Source organism: Pongo abelii, chromosome 3 (assembly GCF_028885655.2).
Source record: "Pongo abelii isolate AG06213 chromosome 3, NHGRI_mPonAbe1-v2.0_pri, whole genome shotgun sequence".
Lineage (NCBI taxonomy): Eukaryota > Metazoa > Chordata > Mammalia > Primates > Hominidae > Pongo > Pongo abelii.
Genome location: NC_071988.2, coordinates 94,860,170 through 94,886,381, shown reverse-complemented (window position 1 = coordinate 94,886,381; position 26,212 = coordinate 94,860,170). Strand labels below are relative to the sequence as shown.

Genomic DNA, 26,212 nt, shown 5'->3' with positions numbered 1-26,212 from the left:
GAAGAAGAAAAATTCCCCACAATGGAGCTCATTGCAAGCCCCTCATGACTGTCTTTACTTCTAGCACTTAAGACTGAGTAAACCCTTTTTTGTCACTGCTGTTTAATCAAACACATTGTTTAATAAATTAGGTATTTAAAAAACCAATTATTGAACAACGGATATGGGCCAGGTACTATGAAGACTCTTGGGATTAAATATGACTGAGATAAATACATTTCCTGCCTTTACAGACTATACAGTTTAGTAGACTCAACATTCACCTCTAATTTAAGATTCTGAAGTTGAAGGCATGTGGATCTATATTTCTTAAGCAGTAATTCAGCATCTCTCTGTCCACTGATCTAAACTGGTGAAAATGAAAGGCACTACAAGCATTCTATGTGAGCAGCTCTTCAGCCTACTGTGAGATTAAGAATTGGCAGGCCTCTGGAATGAAGCAGAATACATTCCCACAGCAAATGTTTATCGTGTACCAACTCTTTACTAGATGATAGGGGTTACAATTTTGGTAGCGGTAGACATATTCTCAGCCCCTCAGAGAGTTTTGCATTCTAGAAGGAGAGATGTTTTAAAAATAAGTAATTAAAATGTCATGTAAAATAGCACAGATTTCAATAATAGGTTTTCCTCTTTTCCCCCAACATAGTGCTGTAAGCACAGCATGACACAATCACCCAATGAGATTTTACACCTGCCATGGAACCTCATTTAGTGACTGTGGCCTTGGAGAACCTTGTGCTCTATGGAAACTTGATCCACAAGTCACTAGGATTATTCAAAATGTCTATGTTCCATCTTTGTATTCAACTCCACAGGGAAAGCCTTACGGCCGTTTCTCACAAATGCTCTAGTCTTGAGAAAATCTGTAGATGACACATGATGAGTGCATTTCTTGGTAGGCTGAGTGCACCTGTTCACAGGTGTTGTGTGTGGACATCACAAGCCAAGAACAGACAGATCTGATATGCTTGGTTGTGTCTCCGGAATCATTTTCTGTCATTTGATTACGTGATTTGGCCTTGGTTATCTTCAACTAAGAAATGAGGAACTTAGGCCAGAAGACATAGGAAATTCTGATTCTGCATTTACTTATTCACATCCTTTTCAAACTTTGTTTGGAGGGGTGGCTGAAGACATTGTTTGGGACAAATTCCTATCTCCAGCCTTGGGTCACTTTCATTTTTGAGGGCAAATAAGTAATACAGTGTCTCCCTTCATATAAATTGTTTTCTCCAAATTAGCATTTGGAGAAAATACTCACATGGAAGGCATCACAGTAGCAAATATATTTGGGCTGCTCTATCTCCAGTGTTTGAGAAGAGCCATTTCCAACTTGTAGGGTCAATATGCCGACTAAAAAAGATCCACACATAAAGCTCCCTGTAGAGCGTGTCACACAGAGTAAGCATGAAAAATGTCTTGTTCTTTTCCTTTCATCATCCCTCTCTCCTTCTAGCTATCCTTTAATATATAAGATAATTTATTTCTAAAAATTTGATTATGCAACAAAATTCTATGTATTAGATCTGATTTTCTCATTATTACCTTTTATAAAATTATACATAAATTTTATAAGGAAAAATTATTATACATAAATTTTATACATAAAATTCATCCGTCTCTCCTTCTAGCTATTCTTTAATGTATAAGATGACTGATTTCTAAAAATTTGGTTATGAAACAAAATTCTATATATTAGATCTGATTTTCTCATTACTACCTTTTATAAAATTATACATAAATGTTATGAGGCAAAAAGAGTCTGTCTTAAGCTTTTATGAAATACCTCTAAGAAATATTTTATTTTCTCACATTTAAAAAGTTTCATTGTGTTTGAGAAAATGATATCCTGATATTAGCAGATAAAATGTCTTTATGAAATTATAAATGGGATTATATTTTGCTTTGAGAAGTCCAAAATATATTTTTAAATATTCATTTAAAACTTCATTGTAAAAAATGAAAACAAGCTTTACCTGCAGTGCTGTGCCAGATATTATGCTGTTTTGTACAAATAGAATTTTATTTAACTCATGCTGTAATGCTGTGAGGAAAGTAGCTTATCTACAACATTTCACGTAGAAGCTTACTTTCTCTTCCTCTTCATTTGGCTTCCAGGATACTACACATTCCTGAATTTTCTCTACCTCCCTGTTTCTGGTTTCTCTGTCATTCTGTTGCTGGTTCCTCCTAGATTTCCAAACAGTAGCCAACTCCAATCCCCTGGAACTGAGACCTCTTTCCTTCTCTACCTATCCCCACTTTTTGTGGCTATAAATATCCTCAAAACCTGACAATTTGCACATGTATATGTACAGCCTGGTCTCCTTTGCTGACTCCAGATATGACTATCCAAATGGCTCCTTGACAACTCACTTGGGCAGCAATAGAAATCTCAAGCTTAACTTGTCCAAAATTATGTACTCCTCCCAAAGAGTTTTCCATTTCGGTAAACAGTAGCTCCATCTTTCCAGTCTCTCAGCCTAAAACTGCAGTGACATCTTCAACCCCTCTGCGGTTTCTGTGCCCTCTTGATTTCCATTCAGTCTGTTTCAGCTACGTTGATTTTTTTCCCTTTATCCCACAAGGCATTGAGTCTTTGCACTAGCTCTTTCCTCTGTTGAAGACTGTTTCTGTCTGCTGAAACAGCCTTCTCTCAGATAGCTGCATGACTCCCTCTCTCTCCTGCCTTAGAATTTTTGCTTCTCTGGGAAGATTTTTTTGACTGTCCTAACTCTCACCATCTTCAGCTCCATCTTCAATTCTAACTCTCACCATCTTCAGCTCCTCATCTCTTCCTGCAGCAGATACTTCCTTTCACCTTCTCTGCAGTATTTTATTCTTTAATACTTGTAAGCATTTGACATACTATATATTTTTCCCTTTCACCAATTTAGTACCTGACTTTCCATGTTCCCCTCCTTCCTACACACACACTAGAATATAAACTTAAGAAGGGTGAAGATTTTGTCAGGTTTTTTTTTTTTTTTTTTTTTTTCACTGCTCTATGCAGTACCTAGAACAGTGCTTGGAACATTGTAGGCATTCAATATATATCTGTTGAAGGAAACCTCATTTCAAAGTTGAAGTAACTGCAGCTCAAACCTTGGTCTAGGTGACACTGGGTGTGAATAACTGCTTGAATGACAGAACCCACTTCTGTCTGTCTCAACACACATCCTGAGCCATCAGCATCATTTTGCTGTTAATATTTTCTATGTATGTATGCATTTATGTATCTATCTATCTACTCGGTATCAACTGACTCAAGAATTGAATATATCCAACTGCCAACATGACATCTCACTGGGGAAATAATAGATATCTCACATTAACCTGTCCAAAATCAAGTGTGTTAATTTTCATTAGCAGACAAACAGTTCTGAGAACTAGAGGCTACCAATGGCCCTTCTCTTAGAAGTGTTAGGATACCTGCTCTGGGAAAGGACAGGACAGGACCAGAGTTCCTTTCTCATGGCCCCAAGTGACTTAGTGTTCCCGTTGCCCTCCTGCCATGAAGCTCATGACTGTGCATGCCACATGCCTCACTTTTCCAAGAAGTCTTGTTTGCACATTCTTAATGCTTTGAAGAAACAGTATGCATATACAAATTAAATTCTAGGTAGGAACGATCTATAAACTGCAGAGTATGTTGTTAGAGGTTTCATCAGTGTCTGGAAAATCTTCCTCTTTATATGGGGCCAGTGCAGTGGCTCACACCTGTAATCCCAGGACTTTGGGAGGCGAGGCAGGAGGATCACATGAGGTCAGGAGTTCGAGACCAACCTGGCCAATATGGTGAAACCTTGTCTCTACTAAAAATACAAAAAAATTAGCTGGGCCTGGTGGTGGGAGCCTGTAATCCTAGCTACTTGGGAGGCTGAGGTGGCAGAATCGCTTGAACCCAGGAGGCAGAGGTTGTAGTGAGCCAAGATGGCACCACTGCACTCCAGCCAGGACAACAGAGGGAGAATCCATCTCAAATAAATAAATAAGACATATGGGACAGTATACATCCATTTTTTATTATAAATTAAGACTTTACAAGATAAAAATGAAAGCATAAATGTTAAAGTTGGAGGACTAATAAAAGCCTAGAATGCTTATGTTGTAACAATTTTAAAAATATGCACAGTAAATCTTTAAAAGAGCTGCACATATATTTATGTCATAATAATTAAATTTATAACTCAGAGGGACAGAGTAGAATTGTGGTTAAGAATATGGCTTTAAATCCCAATTCTACTACCTACTCCTATGTGATCTTGGACAAGTTGCTTAACCTCTCTGCATTCAGTTACTAATCCATAAAACTGAGATAAAAAGAGCACTTACCTGGAGTGTTGCTGCGAGAATTTGTATGTTAACACAGAAGAACTGTTATGAAAGTGTTGTCATTGTTATTATGGGTCTTAATCTCCACATGTATAATGTGACTGGAAAACCCGGTTCAATGACATCATAAAGGAGCTGCTTAAAACTTACAGAGTAGTGCTTAAGAACACACTCTAAAGTCGGATATTGCTAGATGAAAGACTCATTTCCAAAACTTACTGTCAATGTGGATTTGGACAACATCTTATCCTTTCTACATCTCCTTTCTCAGTCTAAGAAATGGTGCCAGTAGTATCTACCTCAAAATATGGCAAAGAATTAAGTTGACTCTTGTCAAGCCTTCAGATGGAACCTGGCACACAATTAGTGCTAAATAATTGAGAGCTCTCACTCCTACCACACAGAAACAAAAGTAAATTATCAGATGAAAATTTTAAGATGTAGCCCAAAGAATTATCTGATATATATAGTCTTACTTTCTATCCCCCTGCCAAAAAAAAGTGGGGGAAGAAAAGAAGGAAGGAAGGAAGGGAGGAAGGAAGAAAGAGAGGGAGGGAGGGAGGGAGGAAGGAACGAAGGAAGGAAGGAAGAGAGGGAGGGAGAGAGGAAGGAAGGAAAAAAGCAAGAAAGGAAGGAAGGGAAAAGTTATTTTACTAAAAAAGTGTTGCACTTTCCATTTTATACAACTCTGTTTTGTGATCTGAGGTCTAGATGAAGCCAATTGCTCAGGACACTGGTCACAATTAAAATTCAAGAACCCTTGATAGTCTGAGGTTTGTTCCTTAAACCTAGCCAGGGAACTCATATCCCTTTTTACATTGACGTCAATTCAATTCAGTGTCCTGGAAAGAAAACACCATGTTCTCACACTTGTCACTGGTCTCATAGTTATTTACCTTAAAATGAGGCTGCATATTTTGGAATAAGTTAAGCAATGGTGGAAATCAGAGAGACCAGAACTTTGTCAGAGTGAACCTGACCCTTAGCAACCTTGTCCAATCTCTCTATTCTTTTCAATAAATCAATTAAATATCAATATGTATTGATATTTATTAAATTAAATATCAATATGTATGATAGTTTTTATTATGTAAGTTGTCAGAGATTTAATCTTTTTCTTAAACGAATAATCCACCGATTTTTGCTAAACTATAATCTAAAGGAATGTAATGTTCTGAACTAAATTCTTAAATCTCCACTGGAGTTTTCTATTGTTGTTTTCTGTTTTCTAAAAGGATCACAGGCAGAACAATATTTTTTAAGAAGGTAAGTGATCCTTGTATACTTTTGTATAGTTTCAGAATGTCTCTCCTGACCAAAAATTGTCATTCTTTGTTCAGAGAAATTGCATTTTAGTGAAACAGTTACCTAGGAGATTCTCTGATGGTGTGATTTATTGTGTGGCAGCAGCCACCTAGTCCAGTTGAAAGAGCACTGGTGTAAAGTCAAATGGTTTATAAGTAGAATCCCAATTCCTCTGTTTGCTGCCTGTGTGACTCTGAATAACTGAGTCCTCATTATTTTACCTATCAAATATAACTAATACTCTCTTCTTACAAAATTGTATTAAAAATCAAATAAATAGAACCACATATAAAGCCAGTGCATGCCTAGCTTAAAGCAGATTCTTAATATATATTTGCATTTTCACCTTCATTGTAACATTTGCTTTATTATACTCTCAAAAGTCAGCAATCTAGACATCAATATGCATATTATAATCATTCACATCAGTGTAATGAGTTAGATTTTACAAATTGTTTGCATTTATGTCATTGGAAACTCAGGCTCTGGGAAATGATCTTTGCAAAGCTACTAAGACACAGAGCTGAGACAATGGGCCCAGTTCTCCCTGTGAAATTGTTTTGTGGATTGGTATCATCAGATCCCTGAAGCACCTTTATTAAAATAGATTTGGAAAGTAGCTAGTTTGGGAGCCATGTCTTTGGTTTTGAAAGCTGCAAGCTGGAAGAGCATGTGCAGGTTGATACAGGATCTGAAGATGGAACAATCACATGCCTGACATTATTCCCAAAGAAAGAGCCAGCCTGCTGGGCTGGATAAAGAAAATCCACTATAAAGTGTGTTTATCCTAAGAACAGGGACTGCCCAGCTTCCCTATAAATGCCAAGTGGAGCACCACTAATAAAGCAGCTGACATTCTTTATATGCAAGTTGTGAAACTGGCTTTAAAAGTTTATAAAGAAAATAAAAAAGAGAAAGAAATGGAAAAGAAAATTCCAACAGAAATTCTTAAGACATGATTGCAAGAGGAAGTCGTTTTTGCTTTCCTGTGCTAGTAGTTTCTTTCTCAGAGTGGTTCTTCCACCTAGTTCTGGTGACTCACATCCTTGGCTGCAGGCACTTTGCTTATCTTGAGTGCTATAAAGCAGCGGTCCCCAACTGTTTTGGCACCAGGGACCAGTTTCATGGAAGACAATCTTTCCACAGATGAGGGGTGGGGAGATAGTTTATGGGTGATTCAAGCACATTACACTTATTGTGCACTTTGTTTCTATTATTACTACATTGTAATATATAATGAGATAATACTTATAAAACTCATCATAATGTAGAGTCAGTAGATGCCCTGAGCTTGTTTTCCTGCAACTGGACAGTCCCATCTGCAGATGATGGGAGACAGTAACAGATCATCAGACATTAGATTCTCATGAGGAGCGTGCAACCGAGATCCCTCCCATGCACAGTTCACAGGAGGATTTGTGCTCCTATGAGAATCTAATGCCACAGCTGATCTGACAAAAGGTGGAGCTCAGATGGTAGTGTAAGCAATGGGGAGCAGCTGTAAACACAAATGAACCTTTTCTTGCTCACCCGCCACTCACCTCCTGCTGTGCATCCTGGTTCCTAATAGGTCACAGACTGGTCCAGGCCAGGGGATTGGGGACCCGTGCTGTAAAACATCATGAAATGTGAGCCCTCATGGGATCTATCAAAGTAAATAGCAAGCAAACATCTATACTGAGCACCTACTATATGCCACATAGTAGGTACTCAACATAGATGTCTTAATCAGATATTCTACTTAACTCAAATAGGATTCTGATTGTGACTTCTCAAAAGTCTGTAATCTAGACATCTTTATGCATATTATAATCATTCACATCAGTGTAATGAGTTAGAGTGTATAAGTTTTCTGCATTTATGTCATTGGAAACTAAGGTTCTGGACTTACTGTGGCCTTTAGTCTGATTTGCTACTAAGAATATCTGACCAGGAGTATCTATCTCATGTTGTCTCTCCATCTGGATATAAGCTACTCTAGGGCAAGGACTAGGTCTTGTCTGTGGAGGAAAGAATACTTAGCATGGCATATGTGGAATACATGGATGGATAACTTCTCTTTGACAGATTACTTTTGTCTAAATTATCAAGTCACTGTTATAGACACAGTTGCTGCCTAGAAGAATTCAGACAATTTGGTTTATATATAGTGGCATTAGTAATATTTTATTTAAAACCTTCAGAATGCCAGCGTTCTAGGCTGTAATCCAGTCAGTAGAATGTTGGTTTTTGTTTTTTGTTTTTTGTTTTTAAAAAAAGCTTGAAATCAAAAGCAAAAAAGGCAGATGGTCTGAGGGGTTATTTCACCAGGGTTAAGGCAAGGCCTTTCTACAGAGAAGCTGCCTTCCAGTGGCCACATTGCTGGAGTCTCTTCAGTGCTCCCCTCAACTCCTTTATTTTCTATTTCATGAGGTAATTAATTTTTATACAAAAAATATTTACAGAAAACTCTGATTTACTATAACTCTTTAGCAAAAAAAATATATATATAATCTAAAATATTATAAAACAAATTTTCCCAATTGGTTTTGGATAACTTTCTTCTTTGGCTTTCTCTCCGGCTTCCTCCAGTTGCTTGTTGCATGCCTTCTAAACAGCCTACCCTGCCAAGTGCCATGATTACTGTGACCACATCTTCAGAACCAGAAAACAGGATACCTGGCCCTAAGCATGCACTCATGGAGTAGAAGAGTTTTAAATTCGGAATGCCACAGAAGACAGAAGATAACATGCTTACTACACTTATAAAGCAACATGCAGCCAGCCATTTCCAGTGCAAATTATCTCATTGCATAGTGTGACAACTAAAGGTCATAACCATAATACAAATTGTGTTTTTCTTGTAATCTATCCTTCAGTTAAATGTGAACTACAGGAGAGCAAAGACTTTGTGGGTATCCCCAGCACTGACGTCTGTGACCAGCATATGTACAACTGTAGTTGTACATAAGAGAGAATCAATAACTATTTGTTGAACTGAATACATTTTATTGCAACCCTTTTCATAATATTAAGATAATAGACATCATAGTGTAACTAACAGTGCCTTAGAAGTGGATATCAGGGACTTGGCTACCACCAACAAGCAACTGTGAATGAGTAACTTCTCTGAATATCTCTTTGTTCATCAGGAAATTGAGAGAGATGGGGAAGATTTATTTTTTAGGTCCCTTCCACCCGTGAAGTGCTATTTCTCTCCACCTTCACTTATGATCATTCATTCACCAGGGCATGCAGACATTAGTCATTGCTCAGAACTCAGTGTTTCCAGTAGACATGGATTGGAAGCAATAAAAGTGGACCAAGAGCTAGTTACTGGGAATTCCTACTTGAATACAGAATGCTATAGCAGTTCAAGACATGGAAAGAGATGTCTAGCCCACGAGGAATAAATACCCGATCTTTTAATGTTTCGTTTCTAGAGCCACAGCTTGTGTTAAAAGAACCACCTTCACCAAGCAGTCCAATGAGAACAAACTCTAGGACAAATATTCTCTGCTAACAGAGCTAACTAGACGGAGAAAAAGAAAATGAATTAAATCTAGGGAAAAAAAATAGAGCCACCCAGTTCAAGACAGTGCAGGTGGAGGTGCAGTATGTTTAGACCGCATTGCAGGTGGAACTCAGAGGGACTGTAAGTGATGTCTGGAAACACTTGTTGACCAACAATGAGCTCCTATAGAACCAAGGGACTATCATGCTCCTATTGCAGAATAATTTTTCTAGATACTTTATTTTATTATAATGAAAGTTCCTTCTAATATCTTAATGACCTTAGGGAGTTGGTATTCATATCCTGTTAGTTGAGAGAAGAGAGTTTTTCCAGTGGGAACGTGAATAAATTTAAATGAGCCACCCGTCAAGTACCAAGCACCACTGTTCCCAGGTTTAGATGACAATTACTATTCCTTCAGTGAACCATGGCCACTCTGAGATTGGGGGTGGGGAGGAGAAAGGAATGGAATGCCAGTGAAACCATCTTCTATTGTCATCCTGCTCTGGGGCCTCACTCAGTTGTAGTCTTGCATCTCAGACCTTGGCCTCTTTGTGAAATAAACATTTCTTGTCCCTGTCTTGCAGGAAAATTGGAAGACTGACCCTAAAATAAGCTAATATCATCCATAGACCAGACCAAAAGAAAAGCAGGGAGCATTTGGCACAAAGGAGCTCTCTTCAAGAAATTATTTTCCATGTCATATTTGCATAAATTAGTCATGGACCCACCAATTCAATGAAAGAGGAAAAGAGAATGCATGACCCTAGTGTGCTGGCATCCTGTTGTCCTTTACAGCTAAGGTCAGACTGTTTCTCCTTTTGCCTCATGTCGTCTCCTCTTAGTTGACTAAGACTGGCAAATCTGAGGCTACAGATTGTGCTATGAGTGAGCAGCTGGAATTGCGCAACATTTTACTTGGCTAATATTTCAGTTTGTTGAGTCAGTGGCCTGACAAGTAGCTACAGCCCATGAAACAGCATTTTCTGACTCAGTGCATGTGCGAAAGAAGTAGTAGCTAAAAGTTCAGCACAGTAGACACTGTTGGCACAGGCTTCTGACTCCACAGCATTGTTCTAGGATCTAGATTCCTCTCTACTTAACCCAGTGGCATTGCTTCCTATAAATTCTATGTAAATCTCAGACCCTCAGTAACATATCCCAAGACACATGATGAGCAACACTTGGTATTCAGTTTTCTCCCTTGCTGTGAAAGAGTCCTACCAGGAAACAATAAGGCCTTTTAGCCTATTAATTCATGAGCAATTTGATGCCTCTTATGTGATAAGTGCAAGTTGAGAAATGAATTTCCTGCTGCTAAAATTCCATTGCTTTAGAAACTCTTCAGTGAACAAATAAATGTTTATTCTTTGCAATAATAATGGAAACAAAGACTTTCATAAAACCAAACAATTAAAATGTCTTGACAAATGCCTGCAGAGTTGGCTAGGTTTCTAAACTATCAAATAATGAGTTTACCTCTTCTTACAGTTTTTCAAGAATCCATTGAAGAATCAAGATAGGAAAGAGTATGATTCTTCATTTTTCCTAGTCATGCTCCTTTGCTCTATGTTATCATAAAAGGACTTTAATTAAAGTGTTATTCCATTAATTGCCCAAGAAGTCATATTTGAAAGAAATAAATGCTTATATTTGTGTGCTTACATGTCCCATCTGGAAGTCTTAACCTTTAAAACTGTACTCCAGTCCCTTCCCCAAATGTCCTTCCCCAATTCCTTATGCATTTACTGGATTCAAAGCACAACACTGTAAAAGCTGTGAGAAGAAAAAAATATAAATTGAAAGAAAACTTTTTTTCAGAAAGATAATTAAATTCAATGTAACAATAATAACTACTTGTTTTCAAAACTCAGCTCTTCAACTATTTCTCCTAGAATTTTTTTCCAAAACTCTTACTCCAAGTCTAACACTCCTTCATCTCATTTTTCTCTTTCATGTTTATGTATTTTAACTCATAGTTATAATCTTTAAGACAGGGGCTATCCCTGAGACCTATCCCACATCCTGAGAAGGGTTTGGCACTCTCCTTGTCAGATAGCCTGTTGCCTCCTCAGCCACACTGTGAGCTCCTTGATAGAAAGAATTGTGTTATCTGTGGCTTTCAGAGCCCTATTCAGATACTTTATGCTTAACAGGTGCTTGTAGAGTCGGTAAACTGAATGCATGTGGAGCCTCCAGAACTGTGTTTCCATTGAGGATGACAGGGAACAGATCAATCCTTGTCTCACATGGCCTAAATCTTAGTTTGACAAATATCTGGAAAGAATTACAAAAATATAAGGTAGGAATGACTTGGGAGTCCAGAGTGATGTCTGAACCCTAGTCACTGCCTTGGGCACACATTTCTCATACTGTTGCAATGTCACAGTTGTTGACTTTCGGTTCACTCAGTTGGTCATCTCCTTAAAGTTGGTTAAGGACCCTCATACCCCTCATGCTATTGTTTTCTTCTACCCCAAACCCTCTTTGCTCAGGACTTCCAGAGGTTCCCTCCTTTTAACCTCAGTATAAGCCCTTTATCCCTAACTCTTTGCCTGCCAAATGACATAGGAGCAAAGGATGAGAGGGAGCTGTCCTGGAGAGAAGTAGTACCTGCAAGGTAATCAGACCTTTCGTACTACTCAGATCTTGTAGCCATCTCATGTGTGATTATGTTACAAGGATGTTTGTTTCCCTTATGATTTCATGCTATATGAACTCAATCTCTGGGAGAAAAAGAAAGAATTTTCAAGGCTCATCCTGCTACTGATGAGTTTTGTTTCAGAATGTTGCCTCCGAGATGCCTAATGCCATGCAGGAGAGAAAGCTAGGCAGGCAAATTAAAACATGGGCCTCAAAGCTCCCCTGGGAGATGGGAAGTTCAGCTCTCTGTGGCTCCATAGTGAAAGAGATCAGAAGCAACACCTCTCTGGATCACCAGGACTTCAGAGTTGCTTGCTCATAACCAGACAACTTATGAAGGCTTCTGCAAAATTTTATGGTGAAAGCTGAAGAGAATAGAAGTAAAACCCTCTCTAACACTTATACACAGAGCCCTGTGACCCTGACACTTAGCATATCTTTCACAGGGTTCTCTACTGCAGTCATCTCACCTCTCACCATGGATTTCTCTATTCCATTTTTTTAATTGTAAGATATGTCACATTCACAAAAAAAAAGGGAAAAGAACACATATCTGGCTGGGCACAGTGGCTCACACCTGTAATCCCAACACTTTGGGAGGCTGAAGCAGGTGGATCATCTGAGGTCAGGAGTTCAAGACCAGCCTGGCCAACATGGTGAAACCCCGTCTCTACTAAAAATACAAAAATTAACCGGACATGGTGGCACATGCCTGTAAATCCCAGCTACTTGGGAGGCTGAGGCAGGAGAATCGCTTGAACTCGGGAGGTGGAGGTTGCAGTAAGCAGAGATCACTCCATTACACTCCAGCCTGGGCAACAAGAGCAAGACTCCATCTCAAAAAAAAAAAAAAAAGAAAAGAACACATACCTATAGTTTAAAACCATTATTATAAATGTTAAACACAAATAAATAGTAAATGTTCATATGTGTAACCACCATTCAGATGAAGAAATAACACATTACCAACATTCTCAGAACCCTCTTTCCTATTTCACCTCTTCCTGTTCCCTTTGAGTAATCACCTCCTGATTTTTTCCATAGTCATTCCTTTGCCTTTCTTTATACCTTTACTATCTGTGTATTCATTTGTAAACAATCCAACTTACGTTGCCTGCTTTTGTGCTTCACGTAAATGAAATCATACTTTTTGTATTTTTTGTGCCTTGCTTCATTTGCTCCACAATATGTTTGTGTAATTCATCCATGACATTCCATGCAGCCATAAGTGGTTTATTTTATTTGCCATTAGGGATTAAGAGCAGAGACTCTAGAGCCAGACTTCTCAGGCTTAAATCTCAGCTCTATTCTTGTTCAGATGTGTAACCTTGTGCAAATTATTTCCGTCTTTCTGTACTTTAGTTTTAATTTACCTGGAGCTGATTGTGGGGTATGGTATAAGTTAGGGGTCTTAGGTAGACCTCCCTGGGAAGATCTCTGAGACAGTGATTTGTAAACGTGGTTCATTGGAGCATGAGCATGGGAACAATACCTGAAAAAAGGTGGGGAAGGCAGATTTGGGCAGAGGAGAAACTTGAATGGTGAAGCATATGCAGTGGAGGCCTTGGCAGGTCCCATAGTAGCTTTCAGCTTGTCTCAAATTGATAGAATTTGCATCCCCACATCAGCCAGTCTCTGGATGTGAGCTGCCTTCAGGGAGGGACCACAGCCTTCAGCAAGGCAGCTCCTTTAGGCCAAGGGCAATTCCTGAGGAGTGATTCAGCTGCGACCTGTCAACCAGCAATATTGCAGCTGGAACAATTAGTGTCACCACTCTGAAGGGTAGAACTGGGAAGGGCACCACAGCATCCGATACAGGGTCCAGTTTGATTTTTTCCCATACAGATACTCAATTGTCCCAGCACCTCTTTCCACGTTATATAATGCTACCTCTTTCATATCAAGTGCTCATACAGTAGTCTATTTCTGAGGTTATTAAAAGTTATGTTTCCGGCCGGGCGTGGTGGCTCACGCCTGTAATCCCATCACTTTCGGAGGCCGAGGCGGGTGGATCACTAGGTCAGGAGATGGAGACCATCCTGGCTAACACGGTGAAACCCCGTCTCTACTAAAAATACAAAAAAAATTACCCAGACGTTGTGGTGGCCCCCGTAGTTCCAGCTACTCGGGAGGCTGAGGCAGGAGAATGGCGTGAACCCAGGAGGCGGAGCTTGCAGTGAGCTGAGATCGCGCCACTGCACTCCAGCCTGGGCGACAGAGTAAGACTCTGTCTCAAAAAAAAAAAAAAATTATGTTTCCTCGGTCAATTATCTGATTAAAACAAATTGATATCAACATGTATATAGAAAATTACCCAATGGAACAAAGAACAAAGAAAGAGGACTTGACATATTAGATATCAAGAGTTGCTGTAATGATCTCTTTTTTCACAATCTCTTTCCTTCCTTTTCTTCCACATGAAATATCCTCAACTGTCTTGTCTACCAGGGATGCAGAGTTTACTGTGCACTCTGCAAGACTAAGCTGAAACATGATTTCCCCTCGAAAGCTGCCATTGGCCTCAGCTCCTTCTTCCTCTGTCATTCTTCAGAACTTCAAGTGCTGTCTCATAAACCATGCCAGTTCAAGCCTTGAGTAACATCCTATAGCTGTATGATCTTGGACTAGTTTATTTAAACAATATATTATAGACATGCTTCACAATTTTCTGTAAAAATTCAAATTAAAGTGTTAACTATTACCACTTAGCTCTATAATGTGGCTCAAATTATTTTTATTTGCCATTACAGACAATGAGTTTCTTCGGTGCAGGGATCACGGACCATTCAGCTTTGGATCCCTATCACCTAGAATAGTTTTATCATATAGATATGACTGAGATTCAGGATGGTAAGGCTCATAATCAAGAATACAAGTAGTACATTGGCTCACTGGAAAGAATGGTCAGACATTCATATACAAGTCACTTATTTCTGGAAGTAAAGCCACAATATTGAATAATGTAGCTTCAAGCTAGGATGCTAGCAATTCTTTTCTTAATTCAAAGTTCCCATTTTCCACCTACTCTTTTCTCTAAGTAAAGGATGCCTCCACTCAGCACCTTCACTGCCCTACACAGAATCCCAGATATCCCTGTAGGCTGGGGGAAACAGATAATCTGAAGAAGAAGGAGAAGCAGGGGGAGGAGAGGAAAGAACAAGAAGACAAAGAAGGGGAAGAGGAGGGAAAAAAAGAAAAGGAGGAAAGGATGGAGAGAAGAAAAAGAAGAAAGAAAAGAAGGAGAGGGAGGAGGAAGAGTGGAGAAAAGAGGAGAGGGAGAAAACTATCGCCATATAATATTTTTGCATACCTTTCCCTTTTTAAGGTTCTAAACAGGATATTACATAATATTCCAGTCTGAAACCTTTGGAGTATTTTTCAAAACATCTAAGATTTCCTAAGGAAAAAGAATCAGTCCCAGAATTGACTTTACCTGTCTACAGGGTGTGCCACTCGAACAATGAACAAGTATGCCCCCCAAAAAAAATAAATAAATAAATCTGTGTTTACTACGGAAGCTCGGGAAGTAAGTTTTGGACAGTTTTTTGTTTTGTTTTGTTTTTTGAGATGAAGTTTTGCTCTGTCACCTAGTGACAGAGCTCAGTGATGTTAGCTCAGTGCAATCTCTGTCTCCTGGGCTCAAGCGATTCTCCTGCCTCAGCCTCCCAAGTAGCCAGGATTACAGGTGCCCACCACCATGCCTGGCTAATTTTTGTATTTTTAGTAGAGACAATTTCCCCATGTTGGCCAGGCTGGTCTTGAACTCCTGACCTCAAGTGATCCACCTTCCTCGGCCTCCCACACTGCTGGGATTACAAGTGTGAGCCACCATGCCCGGCCTTGGACAGTTTTAAAATAATTACTTGATCTTGCTTCCAAGCATTGATCATTCAGAAATACTGAGGTCTACTTTAAAAAAAAAAAAAAAAAAAAAAAGTTGATCTATTCTGCTTTCGAATTTTTATTTTAACAAACAGGAAGCTAAAACATTGGACTGCTATTATAATGAATGTGTGAACTATACTGGCTTATACTCAGGAATGGAAAACCAAACACTCTATGTTCTCACTTATAAGTGGAAGCTAAGCTATGGGTTTGCAAAGGCTTACAGAGTGATATAATGGACTTTGGAGACTCAGAGCAGGGAGGGTTAGAGGAAGGTAAGGGATAAAATAACTACAACTTGAGTAGAATGTACACTACTTGGGTGATGAGTGCACTAAAATCTCAAACTTTACCACTAGGCAATTCATCCATGTAATCAAAAGCTACTTGTACCCTAAAAGCTATTGAAATTAAAAAAATAATAAAATATATAGCCAATATCTAAAAAATATAGTACAGAGTTGGAGAAACTCAAGAGCCTATCTCTGAGTCTGTTCACAAGGTCAAAAAGAGTTTTTCCGTTTGTTGTAAGTCTTACATTGTGAGCCCCATGAATTAGGAGGTTTATTTTTCCCTGAGCCACATTTGTCTTCACTGAAAGCACCATTAAATGGAGATTATGGCTCAACTCAGTGAAGCAGAAATGTGCTTCCTCCTTTGGAGCTTGATCTCCTGAGTAGCTGTTATTGTAGGTGATCGTATGACACAGCTCAGAACCTCAGTAATTTTAGTAGGCCAGTAGGGCATTAGAGAAGTAGGTCATTCTGGCTGCAGTCCTGCCAAAACAGGCCTTTGGAATTTGCTATTGTTTTCTTCCAGGAACAAGCAATAGGGTACATTGTTAGCCCTGCTACGTGCAACTGGATGCCACAGTAAGTTTTAGTGGCAAAGCTCTAATTAGATAAGATATTACCCTACTCAGGCGAATAACAGCATTAAGAATGAGAATTTCAGAATGTGCTGCATTTGTTACTCTCCTTCAGCACATGACTAACTGAATAGCAGATAGGTCAGGGCCAAAGCTCAGATCAGCATGGAGATGGCCTTTCCAAGCTTGGGGAGTATACTTTATGGAGTCATTATTTTACTTTTCGTGCTCCCTGCCCACTTTGTACTCTCTTGCCCTAGGGGAGCTCCAAATTAATTCGGTCTAAAGCAGAATATATCTAAAGACTAGCATTTTATTTTTTGTAAAAGCCTAAAGTAATTGAGGTTATCATAGCAATTCTGGAGTGGAGAGGATAAAGAGAAGAGTATCTTTGAGCGGAAAGAGACCTGAGAAGGAAAGAGAAGGTATATTATCCAGGACTAAGAAATACATAAGGCTGGCTGTGGTGGCTCAAGCCTGTAATCCCAGCACTTTGGGAGGCCAAGGCAGGTGGATCACGAGGTCAGGAGTTCGAGACCAGCCTGACTAACACGGTGAAACACCATCTCTACTAAAAATACAAAAAAAATTAGTGTTGGCTCACGCCTGTAATCCCAGCTACTCAGGAGGCTGAAGCAGGAGACTCGCTTGAACCCGGGAGGCGGAGGTTGCAGTGAGCTGAGATCGCACCGTTGCACTCCAGCTTGGGTGACAGAGCAAGACTCCATTTCAGAAAAAAAGGAAAAAAGAAAAAAAGAAAAGAAGTACATAAACATATGACTTTCTACTGAGAATGAGGACCCTGGACCTCTCCTGTCAGGTCCCCAGAGAGGTGATAGGATTCTGGGAAAATGGTTGTATTTTATACATAGGAAAGTTAGACCCAAGATTGGAGTTTTCAACTTGGCAAAAATTTCTGAACTCCCAACTGTGGTCTCCTGATCTATGTTCTATGCTTGGGCTTTCTGTGCTCCAAACATGCAGCTCTGCAATTCAGTGGACACTGTGGGTTTGGAAAATGGGTCTTTTAGGAATAGCAAGACAAGGGGGACATCTCCAAATGTTTTTTGTGATTTAGTTTGTTTGTTTTTTTTTGTACACGTTTCCTGGGACCTTAGAAGTGTCTAGGAAGTAAGGTGATAGAAACCAAGGAGCCCATTAAAGACTGAAATGAAATAACCCATAGTTCTGGTGGAATGGGGAGTAAGGGTCAAATTTAATATCACTTGAATGTGTAAAAGGAATGTGAATTTTCCCATATACTTAAGATTTTAATGTAAAATTCATATTCATCACACAAACCTTGAAGATTCTAAAAAGGCCTTGACTCAAAAGCAACAAGTGTTTGAAAGGCAGTAGATAAAAGTTGGACTTTTTATTAAAGGCAGGTTGGGAAGCCAGAATTGTAAACTTACGGTATTAATTTTGCTATGGGTCTTGATCTTAAATACAACAGGTATACAACAGAGCTAATGATCACTTCTTATCTCATAAAAGCATCATCTGTTATTCCATGTGCTTTTGTGACTCAATAACACAAGATAAGGCAAATTGTCTGCATAACAGTGTGTCATGAAAGGGTTGCACTCCAGATACATATGTGTAAATGAAGCTCTGTGTACAATCCAAAGATTTATAAGCCTTAACAAATGACTCATTTATGTAAAATAATGTTGATGTAATTAAAATTTTATCACCAAACAAAGAATGTGAATAGTTCTTAGTAATATGTATAAATAATATTTGACCTGCAGGATTCTGAGAGTGCAAAACTGTCCTTCAAAACACAAAGCATTAAACAAGGTGCATACACATCACAAAGTTAGCAGAAACTGGAAATTTGCCATTTTTTCTAGTATTTTAAAAATTGGACAAAATTCACTTGGAGTGGATTCCTGAAAACAACCATACGGAATCCTGAAACAATGAATGCAAAAAATTAAAAATTCCCCTGCAACTGTTACAGTAAAAAAAAGAAAAAAAAAACTATTGGACCATTGATGATAGCAAGAAACACCTAGAATTTCATCTTCAAAATCTCCATGTTAAGTCATTTATTTAATAAGGTAAAAGTGTTTACAATCCATTGTTCTTCTACCTTTTCACTGTCCTTTATCTCCTCATGTTCTCGCTTTGCTCCTAACCAGCTTAGCCTCCACGGTCCTTCAGTTTAATCTTTCCCTTGCCCCTTTTCCTTTGATTAAGTTTTCTGCCAAAGTCCTAATTCTAAGTAAATTCAGCTGTCTCCTGAATATGAGTGGAGAAAAACATAAAACCATGATAACTGGTGTCTCTAAATTCGTGACCACTAATCTCAAGGAGCTCCTTGGAAAACCCTTCTACTCTCTATTACTCCAACACTGCTTTTGTACTGTCTCACACAGCCTAGAGACCTTGCTTCCTATTTCACTTAACAAAATAAGCAATCAGAAAAGAAATTTCATCCACACACCACCACCACTCTACCAATATGCCAGTATCTGAACCAACTTCTATAACTTCTGTTACAGTGAATCAACTACTATGCCCCTTTTTAAGGCCAACCCCTTCAACTCTATGGGATTTCTTTCACTTTCAGCTATTCAAGGTTATCAGCAGCAGCTGACCTTCTCTCTTCTGTTTCATTAACTTTCCTCTCTTTAGAGCTATGCTGTCCAATTCACTAGCCACTAACTCATGTGATTATTTAAATTCAAATGGCCTACAATTAAATAAAATTAAAAATTCAGTTTCTCAGTTATACTAGCCACATTTCAAGTGCTCAGTAACCACATGTGACCAGTGGCTACTCTATAGGATAGCATGGACGTGAATGATAGAACATTTCTATCTCACAGAGAGTTCTGTTTGATAGCACTCTTCTGGAAGATTATTCCCATCTATCCACAATGTTCTATAATCTCACATCTTAAAAATTCATAAATAAAAACTAAAAACTCTCTGGGCCTCTTCCTTCTCTACTACCACTTGCAGCACAATTCTTCAAAAAAGGGTCTACACTTACTGTCTTCGCTTTTGTTTCTCTTTTGAACTTACTTCATTAAGGCTTTCATCCTTGCTATCCCATAAAAACAATTCTTGTCAAAGTCACCAAAGATATGTTGCTAATGACAATTGTCAATATCAGTCTTCATCATAACCAATCAGAAATGCTGGACACAGCTGATCTAGAAGCATATATCTTCACTGGATTTCCAGAACGTCATTCTCTCTTGATTCCCTTTATACGTTTCTGCTACTCCTGCTCAGTCTCCACAAATAAATCCACTTCATCAACTTCAGGCCTTCTCCTCTTCTCTTTTCTCCTGCATTCCCTCCCTTAACAATCTCATGTCATCTCATAGTTTTAAATACCATCTTACACTGATAAATCCAAAATTTATATTTTCAGCTCAGACCTCTTTCCAAACTCCATACTTCTTTATCCAATTACCTCTTCACAATCACTATTGGAATGCCTAATTGCCATCTTAAATATGGCAAATTCAACTCCTGTTTTCTCTCCTGCACGCAGCCCTTCTTCTGCTTAAGTCTTCCATTTCAGTAAATCCTAGTCCCCTCCTCAAGTTGCTCAAGCCTCAACCTTGGTTTCAGTCATGACTCTTCCCTTTGTCCCATGACCACACACAATACACCAACAACTTCTATCTGCTCCTATTTAACATATCTAAATTTCAATCACTTATTAGTTCCTCTCCTGCTACCACTAAGGCCCAGGCCACCAGCATCTCCCACTTGCAGTATTGCTATAGTCTACTAATTGGTCAAATTGGTCTACTTACATTTTCCTTTACAGCTCTACACACTATTTTCAAATATAAATGCATTCATTTTTGAATGAATGAAATAGAAGCTCCCATAAAAATGCAATGCTTATCATGTTACTACTTAGCTCAACATTAAATTTAAGTGGCTTCCCATCTAAGATAAAAGTCAGAAGTTTATACAGTGGCTTTCAAGACACCATTTCAAGACTCCACTTCCAGTACCCCCTACACACCTCTCTGCCTCATCCTCTGCCACAACCACACTTTGTGTTGTGCTGTCTGCTGCAGACTTCTTGAGCTGGCCTCCTTGTAGTTGCTTGGCAGATGTCAACACACTTCTTCAGAGTCTTCCTCTGCTTTAGACCATCTTTTTTGCTTCTTTATGTTCTCTGTGCAAATGTTCCCTCTTGAGAGAGGCCTTCTGATCACACCATAAAAGGCAACAACCCTCCTAGCTCTTGCTATTTCATTTATATCCCCATGGAATTTGAATTACCAATGTGCTCACTCTGCCAACATTTTTTTCCAAATGAAGTAGTGAAAGCATCCAGATTAAATAACATTTTTCAAAGAAACAGCAAATAAAGCTGTCAAAGTCACCAAAGATGTGTTGAACATCTTTGGTGACTTTAACAAAAATGCCATACTAATTTTCTTCATTTCCTTTCTTTTGTCACCTACAAATCAGCCAGGTCTAATATTAATTATCCCAATTTTTTTTTAATTCTATTGTCCACACTCAGATTTCTAGGCTTTCATTTCTGTATACTTCTTATGTTGAGTGGCTCTACATGCTTCTCTCAAACGTAGACTTATTATAAAAAAGTTCAAGCATCTGTCTGCTTTGTTATGTGTTCCAGAGTGTTTATATAATAAAATAAATATTATTTAAATATAAATTGCTTTCCCTTTATTTCTACCTTATAGATAGATTATTATATTCAATTTCACTAAATTTTGTGTGCACAGAGATGATATTTCTTCTGCAGTATAATCTGGATAGTAAATAATAATATAATTATTATAATATAATACAATTCTGGATAGTAAAGAATAATGCAGAATTTTTATTATGCTAAGGAGGAGTTTGAATTGTATGGTTATAGACAACTAATCTAACGCAACTCCTTCATCTATCTGATGAGGAAATAGAAACTCCAAAGATAATAGCACTGGCAACAGAGGCAGGGCTGGTACAGGGGAGGGATGGAGTGCCTTTCATTCACTTCTCTTTTTCTACAACAGATTGCCTCAATCTGTTCAGATGCTAATAGAATTAATAGAAATACTTGTTAAATTATCCTTCTTGCCCAAGAATTTTTCTTTGAAAGGAAAAGTTTAATTCTAAATGGCTTCCCTGAAATCAGTTTAATTCTTCATCTCTTTACAGAAGTCTATAGTTTAAGAGACTTCACTTTTTATAAAAATTAAAGTGTATCAGCTCACAAATAGAACTTTTCAAAAAGCCATTGCACATTGTCATATTGTTGCACTGTTGGTTTTAGTGTTTGATTTCCACTGATTGTTTAGTGAAGTCACCCCACAGACACTCTTGTATTTCTTTGTCAAATATACTCAAAATATTTACCTGGTAGGAATGTTTCCGGTTCCCATAGAATAACTCAATACTGTAGACATGAAACCAAATATTGCAAAGAGAGATCTGCAAAATACAAGCTTTTCAAATTTTAACAGGTAAATATGACAGTGTCCAAACAGAAGTTCTAAACTCAGCCTCAGAACGTGGATTAAGATGTATTTTATTGTTGAGTCCCTGTATCAAGTGCAGCTTTGACATGGTTTGAAACAAGAATGTATCTAAGATGATCTTAAAGGTATTTTTGAGTTTCACATCATATGAATCTACGATTTTATTTGCTTATTATTAATATGAAGTAGATTGTGTATTGTGCCTGTGTTCAGATATCTGAGTGTTTCCCTGCAGATATTATCAGCAATATCTGTGCTGCTTTTACAGCATGAATCACAGTGTCTCTATTAAACTTACTTGGATATGTGCCTGGCCTCGATGCAATACTCGTACGTTCATTAAGCAAATATTTTTAAGCACCTTTTATGTACTAGGTGCTGGGAGTATAGATATAAATATGGTGGATTTTGACACTGCCTTCATGGAACTGTCTGCTTTTGAAGAAGAAAAAGCCATGCCTTTCATCTGTGTTCCTCCATATGATGGCTTAACATGGTTTTGCACAACTTGCGCTTGTAGAATCGAACAAAAGAAAATAGCAAATACAGTTAAGAAGAAAACAACACACATGCTGTTGGCAGCTGGATCCACTAGGCCTAGCATAGTCCCAGAGTGTGAGATCTGGGGTCTTTTCTGTCTTCTCTTTTTCAATTTCTTGTAATTAAAAAATGATAATAATATCCAGAATGGTAGTGAGAGATTCTACCTACCTCTCTGGAAGACATAAAAAAGGCAGGGAAATGTCCCAATTTTAAGCCATTAAACACTCTGGCTTGAATCAAATCAAAAACATTATCTAAATTGTCATACACTAAATACCCTTACTCTACTAGGGCTATTTATCACTGAAAAGCACTGGATTAGTGGTGTGTTTCTTTGCTTCCTAAGGATTATTGATGATAAGAGCATACAAGTCAGCCAGTGTAGAATGCCAGAAAGAGATACATTGCAAGTCATCTCTTTCTTTTTTTTTAAATTATATTTTTAATTATAGAAGTGATATGCAAATACATTCTCTTTTTTCTTTTTTTTATTATACTTTAAGTTCTAGGGTACATGTGCACAACATGCAGGTTTGTTACATATGTATACATGTGCCATGTTGGTGTGCTGCACCAATTAACTCGTCATTTACATTAGGTATATCTCCTAATGCTATACCTCCCCACTCCCCCCACCCCACGACAGGCCCCAGTGTGTGATGTTCACCTTACTGTGTCCGAGTGTTCTCATTGTTCAATTCCCACCTATGAGTGAGAACATGCGGTGTTTGTTTTTTTTGTCCTTGTGATAGTTTGCTGAGAATGATGGTTTCCAGCTTCATCCATGTCCCTACAAAGGACATGAACTTATCCTTTTTTATGGCTGCATAATATTCCATGGTATATATGTGCCACATTTTCTTAATCCAGTCTATCATTGATGGACATTTGGGTTGGTTCCAAATCTTTACTATTGTGAATAGTGCTGCAATAAACATACATGTGCATGTGTCTTTATAGCAGCATGATGTATAATCCTTTGGGTATATACCCAGTAATGGGATGGCTGGGTCAAATGGTATTTCTAGTTCTAGATCCTCGAGGAATCGCCACACTATCTTCCACAATGGTTGAACTAGTTTACAGTCCCACCAACAGTGTAAAAGTGTTCCTATTTCTCCACATCCTCTCAGCACCTGTTGTTTCCTGGAAAGTCATCTCTTTCTCCTCCAGAATATTATCCTTTACCTGCCTTCAATTTCATTTAAGTGTTGACGTCAGCTTTCCTCTTCAGCTCCTGCTGAGGATCACTCCCAGTTGATGAGCTAATATGCCTGTCTATCCCTTTCTCTCTACCAGCCGTGTTAATTGGCTGTAAGGGGAGTTCAGAGTTAGGAATACCCCTACACCTCCCTTGCTCCTCACTATGGAGACTGCTTTGTGCCCCGGCATCCCACCTCTGACATCTTTCCATGGCCCTTCCATTCCATACTCACGTAAGTCAGTCTCCAAATCTTACCAATAACTTTCTTCAAATAAAATATTATGTGAGATTCTCACCACATAGGCAGTGGTAATTATAATTGTTCTCAGTGTTTGAAAAACTTATGCTTCTAGAGGTATGTGAGTATTCATATTGATTAAACTAGGTAGGATGGGCATGTATACAGATCTAGTACTTCTTCTTTCCATATGACCACTCAGAACTGTTGACCCTGCTGCCTACACTCCTATTCCTGCACGTCTTTCTTCATTTGGCTTCCCTGACATTACACAATTCTGATTACACTATTCCTCTGTGGCTACAATTGTCTCAGTTTATTTTGCAGAGTCTCTTTCTCTTTCATTTTATTTTAATTGCTGTTCCTCAGGCTTCTGTCTCTGTCTTTTTCTTTATTCATTCATTCAAATTCCTTTACACAAGTAACCATTTATTTACTAATAACTCTTAGACTGCTCCTGAATTAAGAAACTGTTTCTACTGTCTCCTGGACAAATTCATTTACATGGCTTATGATTCCCCTCACTCAAGTAAATCCAAAGCCAATGCATCATCTCCCTCTTGGCTCCAGATCTCCCCTTCTCTTGTTGTGAATGAAACCACCAGCTACTTCATAATTCAAGCAAGAACACTGGGCTCTCTTCTAGAGTTGTCCCTGTCTCACCACCCAAATCCTATCAATAACCCTCCAAACCTTATTTGTGTCCACTGACATTTTACCTGTCTACATACTCATCATCCCTTGCCTGGATTACTAGAAAATCTCATTTCCTGCCTCAAGTCTTGGTACACTCCAGGCCATTCTGTATACTGTAGGCAGAGATGATCTTCCTAAAACACATATCAGATCATGTTATTTCTCATCTCCAAATTTTGGGACGGCTTTCCCGTTGCTCTTAGGATAAAGGCTAAAGTTAGGTTGGGTGTTATAAGGCCCTCCATTAATAGGCTCCTACCAAGTTCTGCCTAGACTTCTGCTACACTTACACTCTAACATTCTGTCATTCCTGCAGTTCTTAAAAGTTATGTTCTTAAAAGTGACACATTTTCTATAATTCCGTGCTTCAGTAAGCTTATCCCTTTTCTGGGAACACTCTCCCTTCACCCACACAGGAAGGCTTTCCACACACATTTTTACAATATTTATATGAGTTCTTGGATTAAAGTAGTTTAATTTTTTCTTCTTCTTTTTGCTATTGTATTTTAAATGTTTAAATGCAATGAACATGTATTATTTTTATTACTAAACAGCTAGTCATCAACATATGCGTACCCTGTGATTCCACTCTGGATATATACACAATAGAAATGAATATTTTTTCACCAAAAGACTCAATTAATTGTGAGAGAGATTTTCTCTTTTAAATTAAAGGTAAATATATTCATTTTTTAAAATACTTTTATTTTACGTTGAGGGGTACTATATGCAGGTTTGCCATATAGATAAACCAGTGTCATACGGGTTCGTTGTATAGATTATTTCATCACCCAGGTACTAAGCCTAGTACCCGATAGTTATTTTTTTAGGATCCTCTCCTCCTCCCAACCTCCACCCTCAAGTAGGCCCCAATATCTGTTGTTTGCCTCTTTGTGTTCATGCGTTCTTATCATTTAGCTCCCACTTATAAGTGAGAACATGCAGGATTTGGTTTTCTTTTCCTGCATTAGTTTCCTAAGGATAATAGCCTCCAGCTCCACCTATGTTCCTGCAAAAGACATGATCTCATTGTTTTTATGGCTGCACAGTATTCTATAATGTATATGTGCCACATTTTATTTATTCAATCTGTCATTGATGGGCATTTGGGTTGATTCCATGTCTTTGCTACTGTGAATAGCACTGTAATGAATATGTGTGTGCCTGTGTCTTTATGATAGAACAATTTCTATTCCTTTGAGTATATAATTATTATATAACCCAAGTTCTACAGTATTTCTGGGTTGAATGGTAGTTCTGTTTTTAGCTCTTTGAGGAATCACTACCCTGCTTTCCACAATAGTTGAACTAATTTATATTCCCACCAGTAATGTATAAGTGTTCCCTTTTCTCCTCAGTCTTACCAGCATCTGTTATTTTTCACTTTTTAATAATAGCTATTCTGACTGGTGTGAAATGGTATCTCATTGTGGTTTTGATTTGCACTTCTTTGATGATCAGTGATGTTGAGCTTTTTTTCATATGACTGTTGGCAGTGTGTATGTCTTCTTTTGAGAAGTAT

General features: G+C 38.3%; 2 long non-coding RNA genes across 3 annotated transcripts in view; one reads left to right on the top strand and one right to left on the bottom strand.

Annotated features, from left to right (window-relative positions):
• The window catches only part of LOC129059003 (uncharacterized), a 65,795-nt gene extending 57,116 nt beyond the window's left edge, over positions 1 to 8,679 (top strand). The window contains exon 5 of one of the 2 annotated variants that reach the window (XR_010139723.1): positions 8,215 to 8,679. This is a non-coding gene — a long non-coding RNA (uncharacterized LOC129059003). The remainder of the gene's footprint in view (positions 1 to 8,214) is intronic. The other variant, XR_010139724.1, reaches the window with a different exon arrangement.
• On the bottom strand, positions 193 to 4,387 carry LOC134761351 (uncharacterized). The gene is made up of 3 exons (XR_010139874.1): positions 4,339 to 4,387; positions 1,265 to 1,383; positions 193 to 554 (listed from the first exon to the last, which is right to left on the bottom strand). It is a non-coding gene; the product is annotated as an uncharacterized LOC134761351 (long non-coding RNA).
• Positions 8,680 to 26,212: the final 17,533 nt, after the last annotated feature.